The sequence below is a fragment of the Ipomoea triloba genome, chromosome 13, assembly GCF_003576645.1.
Source record: "Ipomoea triloba cultivar NCNSP0323 chromosome 13, ASM357664v1".
Classification (NCBI taxonomy): Eukaryota; Viridiplantae; Streptophyta; class Magnoliopsida; order Solanales; family Convolvulaceae; genus Ipomoea; species Ipomoea triloba.
The window spans coordinates 8,354,027-8,361,334 of NC_044928.1; the positions used below are offsets into that span (position 1 = coordinate 8,354,027).

The 7,308-nt window shown below is 35.7% G+C and overlaps 1 long non-coding RNA gene and 1 other non-coding gene across 2 annotated transcripts; one reads left to right on the top strand and one right to left on the bottom strand.

Moving 5' to 3' along the window:
• Positions 1–889: 889 nt before the first annotated feature.
• On the bottom strand, positions 890–961 carry TRNAQ-UUG. The gene has a single exon. It is a non-coding gene; the product is annotated as a tRNA-Gln (tRNA).
• A 2,169-nt stretch (positions 962–3,130) lies between these two features.
• LOC116002927 lies at positions 3,131–6,198 on the top strand. Its single transcript, XR_004094565.1, has 3 exons — positions 3,131–3,567; positions 4,486–4,607; positions 4,769–6,198. It is a non-coding gene; the product is annotated as an uncharacterized LOC116002927 (long non-coding RNA).
• The last annotated feature ends 1,110 nt before the right edge of the window (positions 6,199–7,308 follow it).

Below are 7,308 nucleotides of genomic sequence, written 5' to 3' on the forward strand. Positions count from 1 at the left end.
TTTCGTGTAATTTTTTCAACCTACTGAAGCATAACAATTCAACAATTGCCTCTACTGAAACTCGAACCCACTCCCCATCATCCATGTAAAAAGTGTTAATCGGGACACTGGGTGCCACTTGACCACAAGGTCTTTGACATGATTACCAAATTTTCAATCGAAAAATGGCAAAAGAAAAATAAAAAATTAACCAAACTAAAAAAAAAAAAAAACAAACCATACGGGTGCCCTTTTCTACCATTTTTGTTATCAAATAAAAAAATATAATACAAAATAAATATACAATAACACTCCACATCCATTTAGAGAATTTACAAAAAAATAATATATATATTACATTTTAGTAATATATAAAAGGCTCAAATATCTAGTTTTACATGTTTGCCCTCAATTTTAACACCTATATATTACAGTTTAGTAATATATAAAAGGCTCAAATATTTAGTTTTACATGTTTGCCCTCAATTTTAACACCTATATATTACAGTTTAGTAATATAGCTCAAATATTTAATTTTACATGTTTGCCCTCAATTTTAACACCTATATATTACAGTTTAGTAATATATAAAAGGCTCAAATATTTAATTTTACATGTTTGTCTTCAATTTTAACACCTATTTAATATAAATTTAACAGAAGAACTAAAATTAATACAAAATTAATAGTTAAGGGATCAAACTAAAAGTTGAAATAAAAATAATAGTCGAGAACTATTTCTGGAATTAACTATTTTAATTAAGTCTATTTCTGTCGATTTCCCAAATGCAATTGCAAATTGCAGTAATGTCAGGCACCGACAGAATAAATAAGTCTATTTCTGTCGATTTCCCAAATGCAATTGCAAATTGCAGTAATGTCAGGCACCGACAGAATGGCAAAAAAATAAAAGGTCCTACCGGGAGTCGAACCCAGGTCGCTGGATTCAAAGTCCAGAGTGCTAACCACTACACCATAGAACCAGTTGCGCTTAACTTCCAACTAAACGTATTAATATTTAAAGACGCCAATGTATATATACATAATGAAGGTATTTTCAGATGAACCAAACTCAGAAAAAAAGAAGAAAACAAAGCTTGTTTGGGGAAAAAATGATCGCAAACATAAATTATATACTCTTAAATCAATAAATAAAAAAAAATTGATTCATTTACCTCTTAGACAACGTTTTAGGCGTTCTAGCCCATTTCCATTTCCCAATATTTGGACAAACAGTGGATTTAGAACAATTTATTGTGTTTCTAATTGGGCCGAAGTTTTTATAATTGGGCCTAAACCTGCTGTTTTTTAAATTTATTATTATTATTATTTTTTTTTGTTAATCCACTGCCGCCTGCCGGTGTAAAGAACGATGGACTGGGAACCACCGCCGGCGAGCAGTCGCTGCTCCGCCGTGTAATTGAATTCGACACTGAGCTCTCCCGCCGCCTCTACAACCAGGCGATTACCGACTTTTCTTCCCTGCTAACCTCTTTCGTTTGCCGTTGGCCACTCTATCTTTTTTATTTTGTTTTTTTTTTTTTTTTTTTTTCTACTTCTCGTTCGATCGTGCTGTGAAATTTCTAATTGAGCTGAAATGCATCTTATTTACGGATTACTTCGTTTTCACTGTCGCTGCTTGGGAGATGATCGCATGATTTACATCGGTGTTTAGAGTTTTCCTTGTCTTTATTTCGAGTCCGGTGTAGTTAGGGTGCTTGCTTGGGCATTCTAGAAGACATTTTCGTTTTTCAAGTTTTCAATTATGAGAGTTTTCGCCCATTCTTGACTCTTGAGATTACCATTTTAATACCTGTAAGCTTTATTTTCTTCTCATTGTAATGAGATTTTTTTTAGTTCTTTGATAGTTTCCTGTTGTATAATCACGGATAACTCTGGAAACTTGATAATATCCCGATGTTTTTTTTTTTTAATACTACTAACTCTATTACAATGTAGTATCTGTTCATAACTACTTTCTCAACCTATTGAAGCACAAGAGTAAGTATTGCAGGCTCGAACCCACCACCTCCCGTATAAAGGGAAGGGTTTGATGCCACTGGATCACAAGGTCCTTGGCATATCCCGATGTTTAATTATACGAAATTTCAGGATTTAGCATTCCTGTTAGTTTTCTTTTCTAAGCGATTTTGAGAATATCAAAGGCTAAATTCTTTTCATTTCTAAATCTAGATTTGCAATCGACCAGTAATTAAATTTAGTATGGTTTTTAGTGTTAATAGTGTTAGCTTCTTCACCGGATGAAGTTCAGCTGTAGGTTCAGTGTGAAGGGCAATACCAAGGAGATTTTGTGCGAGTGTAAGTTTTCAATAATAATTACAAGTTACAATTGACAAAAAGGAAAAGATGATTATTCACATGATTGAATCATCCAACCAGAAGAAACAATCAACTGGTTGTCCATGTTCTTTTTGCTTTTGATCTAATAATGGTTTACAGAGAGGCATAAAGAAGAATATGATGAAGAGGTAAACTAATAAACATGATATGAAATTTCAATTGAATGGTTTTAAGATTTTCTCCAAAGTTGTATATGGCTTGTTTGTTCTGATAATAGCAACAAGCCACTTCAGTGCAGGCTAATGAGTTGCAGCTTCTGTAATATCCATAATGGTGTCATGACAGAATAAAGGTGCTTTTTGTGCTCTTTTTCTGAAGGGTGGGGGTGGTTTGAACTGTTATAAGACAGTCATGTTAAAAGAAACCAAAGTTACTGAATCATAACTGTGGGACTTAATGATAATAAAAATGCCAAAAAAGATACAGTTGTAGCACTTTCAGGCAAAGATATACCCTACTCTAGGAATATTTCATGGTTCTATAAAAAATGCTTGATATTCCATGGTTCTCTAACTATTGTTCTATATTTCATGTAGATATACAGTGTGCTCCTCAGCCATTTTATAAAACTATGTTTGCAGTGAATTATTGGTTGAAATGTCCCAGAGGAAAGGTTAATGTATATGCCGGAGTGCAGAATAAAGCAACCTAAGTTCTTTGATGACCCTAGGATTACTACAGTCTTACTAAAGAACTTTGGCAATTAGTTGATATTTTGATGACTGATTGGTTGGTGTGTCATTTTAAATTTTTACTTGTGTTCTTTTGGCCCTTTAGGCTAGAGAACGGTAGAACATTGAACACACAAATGGAGGAGAGTGGTCTCCATTTTGTCAGTTGAAATGACATCTAAGGTCTCAAAGGGAACAAAATGAGCTATTCTACATGGCCATAGTTGTCATATTAAATGAATCCTGCAACTTGCTGTCATCTAGACATCCTAGAATGAAGTATAAATAAGTGTTTCTGTCTAATTTGAATTTTGTATTTCTTTAACATGCAGTTTTGTTGCTATCACATTGTTTTTGCAGAAGAGCAGGTGGTCCTGTCCCTATTTCCTGTTTTTGGGGTGACGAGGGAAACCCGCAGCCACTACCCGAGGGTGTGCACTGGGACTAGCTCAAACCAAGAAGGTTGGGATTTGAACTCGTGACCTTGTGGTTACAAGTTTGTATCCTTAGCCATCTTGGCTGGCGTTACCCCCGTTCCTATTTCCCGTTAATAATAGGTATTATTGCTAAACTAGAGATCTGTAGTAATTGTCACCTAGGACACTAAACATTAGATGTGTGGTCTTTCTTAATCTTGTTCATGCTGTTTTTCTGACCACTCTCCTGGTTTCAACTTAGATGGGTTGATGTATTTTCAATAATTGTAGTTGTCAGCCTTCAATGAAAGTGTGGTACTGTTTTCAGTTAGTTGGCCTTTTCATTATGATGCCTTTCATCTTTATTTCTCTGATGGTCTGCCAAAAACATTCAAAAGGTTATATTGGCTTCATTGGGCCTGTTTTTTCTTGTTGATGAGCTATTTGATACTGGATTGGAAACAGCAAAGTAAGAACTGCAGAAACCATACTATACAGAATGTCCTTTCGGACATTAACACCTCGAATAGAATAGCTTTTTCCTTATAGTGGAACGGAAGCACTAAGCCGCCTGTGGGCACCATGTCAGGATGGATATAAAAGAAATATTCTTTTCTAACTGCAATCTTAGATACACATCTATGTAAGAGCAGAGTAACCATCCATAGCAACATAGATGGTACCAAACTCCTGCATTCAGGCTGCTCAAAAGGGTTTATTAGCTTGTGTCAAATCTTGGGGCTTTTGTGATTATGACCCTTAGTTTTCAGACAACGGAGAAATAACACTGAATCTGATCTCATACCTTTATAATAGATGTACGTGCTTAATCAATTTGCTGCAAGCAGGACTATACTAGCTTGTACAAAAATGTATGCATGTTTAATTTCTATTTGCTAAGCCAGTTTTGACATGAGCCTTTGGGTATTTTGATATTGAGGTTAACAATTACTCTGCAGTACTTTCTGTTTAAAGAAAAATAGGACATGAATATTGTGTCATGAGTTGAAATGGATTTACTTGTCTCTCTATATTTACCCACTGCTTCTTCTTTTCCAGAAATTTTATCATGAGCAGCAGTCGGTGGCAGAAATATTAGTACACTGACATCATTGAGGAGTTTTTGTCTTGAAGAAAATTGAACAACTCAAGAGATAAACGTAAGGAAGAAAAATCCACCAGTAGGGCTTCTCTCTGACTCTGACTTACCCCACCTATTATGATGCATGAGACTTTACTTCACATGGTTTTATGGATTTGAGTCTACTTTTGCTTCATAGTCCTTTGCCTTCTATAATAATTATTATTGTTATCAATTTTTGTTTTCTTTTGAATTCTACAGCTGCTGGTTGAGCAACATCATTGTTAAAGATTCCCTCCAGCTTAAAGACGCTTTCTTCTCGCCTTGGAGGAATACAAGAAGCTAGATGCCATACAGGATGATGTATCTTCTTTGATTATGATGACTATTAAGGTTTGAAAGCTCCAGCAGTCTGAGTTTGATGTGTACATTACATGTCTGCATTTCATTTCGGTTTAACACCTTCCCCCACCCCCCCCCCTAAAAAAAATATTGGTAGTGTTTGATAACCAACCAATTAAAAACTGGATTTTTTTATTAAGACCATGGTGAAGTACATATACACTGTACATTTAGAGCCAGTTGATGTTGAATTATCTGTTGGTGTGTTGTTGGTCAAGGCGTACAGCAGTTTGATTTTGATGAGTCACACCTCCATATATATATATATATATATAATATATATATATACACACATGCTGAATCCAGCATCCTAGCAGCATCCGTACTAGTGCTGGTAGTTTTATACACGGTTGTTGTTTGTGGTCCTGCACGTGATATAGAGATTGGGTTGCCACTCGTGACCGATTAAATGCACTAATTATAACATGAACAACCACAACACTCTCTGGCTTGACTTGTCCTAGTATAGTCATAGGGACATTTTATTGAAGCACTGTTGTATTTTCTTGCCTGACATCCTCCTGTGTTTGGTCAAAATCTCATTTTTGCATTTGCATTTTGACTGAATTTAATGCTGATAATCATGGTTGCCTGGCGAAAAGGGAAAGAACAAAAGTGCAGATGGAGATTAGACCTTAGGGGTGATTTACACTTAAGTGTGTGTATTTGTCGTAGTCAAGTTGGAGTTTTGTAATCAGTCTAAATTTGATCTGCCATTTCTGCAAAAAAGTTCATGGCCCTTCCGTACAGTTTTGTAATCAGCTTGTGAATGAATGTCTTTTTTTAAAAAATTTCTTCTCTGATCTCTAGCAGCTGAAATAAGTTACCTGTTTTTTGCCAGTCTCGTTAAATCAATGTTTGTCTTGAATCAAGGTAGTATTTGTTGACTGTGGTCGTACATGACTCCTCACCTTCTTCAACTCCCTCGCTAGGGATAGATGGCCATTGCACAGGTCGGCCATTCTTGGACCACTAGTCTCAGAATCAAGGTCGATATCAGGTTTATTCGAGCTGGTTTCGATATGTTCAGTTTTGTAGGGTAATCAAAGTCTAAGTCGCGCTAATGGCTACATCTACCTCTTGCAAGAGGAAACAAATAGCAGTTGTTGAATGAGTCAAAATAGGTTGAAGTGAAATGTAAGTCAGGCAGCCCAACAACTTAGGTTGTCAAATGTCAATCTAACGGTAAGATACTAATATCGGAAAATTGACTCTTGTAGATTTGAACTTTACGAACATAAGTCAGGCCAAATTTGAATTAGTCTCGCAATAGTTGGATATATATTAAATTACGATCAAATGGGAACCATTTTCCATGTGCTAACTAATTCTAGCCATTTGTTTTTGTATTTTTTATCTTTGTGATTTCTTGTTGCACATGTGACACATATTTCTTTCTTTCTTTCTTTCTTTCTTTTTAAGTGGGGGTAAGTAGGGTCATATTGTGTATTTTTATTTATTAACGAGGTAAACCCCACTCCTCACTATGTGAGTATGTGGGTAAAGCCCTCGCCCTGTGACCCTAGCCGGCAAAGAAAACTCAAATGCAAATACTTCATATTGTGTATTTTTGTAACTACATGTTGGAGTATATGTATATTGCATGCGTGATTGGAGGTGTGTTTCCTATTTTATTGGTTGATTACTGTTGCGGAATTGGAGTTGCTATTTCGTTGTTGTCGATTGTTTGTTTGTTTATGGAGAATGACAATTTTTTTAGTATAATATTGTCTGTATTTGGATGTCGGTGTATATGTATGCATTCTTGTTGGTACAATTGTGCTTTCAATATTTCGGTTGTGTTGGTTGTGCAACCCGTTGCTCTAGATTGTGCAACGTATTTCGATTTCATTTGTTCCCTGTTGTTGTGGGTTGTACAACGTATTTCGGTTTCATTTATTACCCGTTGTTTATGGGTTGTGCAACATATTTCAATCCCATATGTCCTTGTGTTAGATATTTAAGCCATTGTATTTGAGCATGCATTTTAGGTGGTATGTTGTACAACCCGTTGTTGTGGGTTGTGCAATCCATTGTTACGAGTTGTACAACGTATTTTGATTTCATTTGTTCGCCCTTGTTTATGGTTTTTTTGGTGACACTGTATTTGATCAAAACTTTGAGTTTGGGTGCTAGTAGTGATTTATGATAGGTTTGAGTTTTGGAGATGGCAGGCCGCAAATGAAAAGCTGCACAGGCTTTTCACATGTGGGTTGGTTATTGGACGCATCATTTACTGATTTACCCTTATTGGAGGGTTTTGATGTGCACTCATTCATCAATTAACGTGAATCAATCCTTTGTTTTTTCTTTAAAATCTATGATCTTGACCAGTCCATGGTTCTCACATAGGGGTTAGTTTCCATAAGAGCCATTATCTCTCTCTCTCTCTCTATATG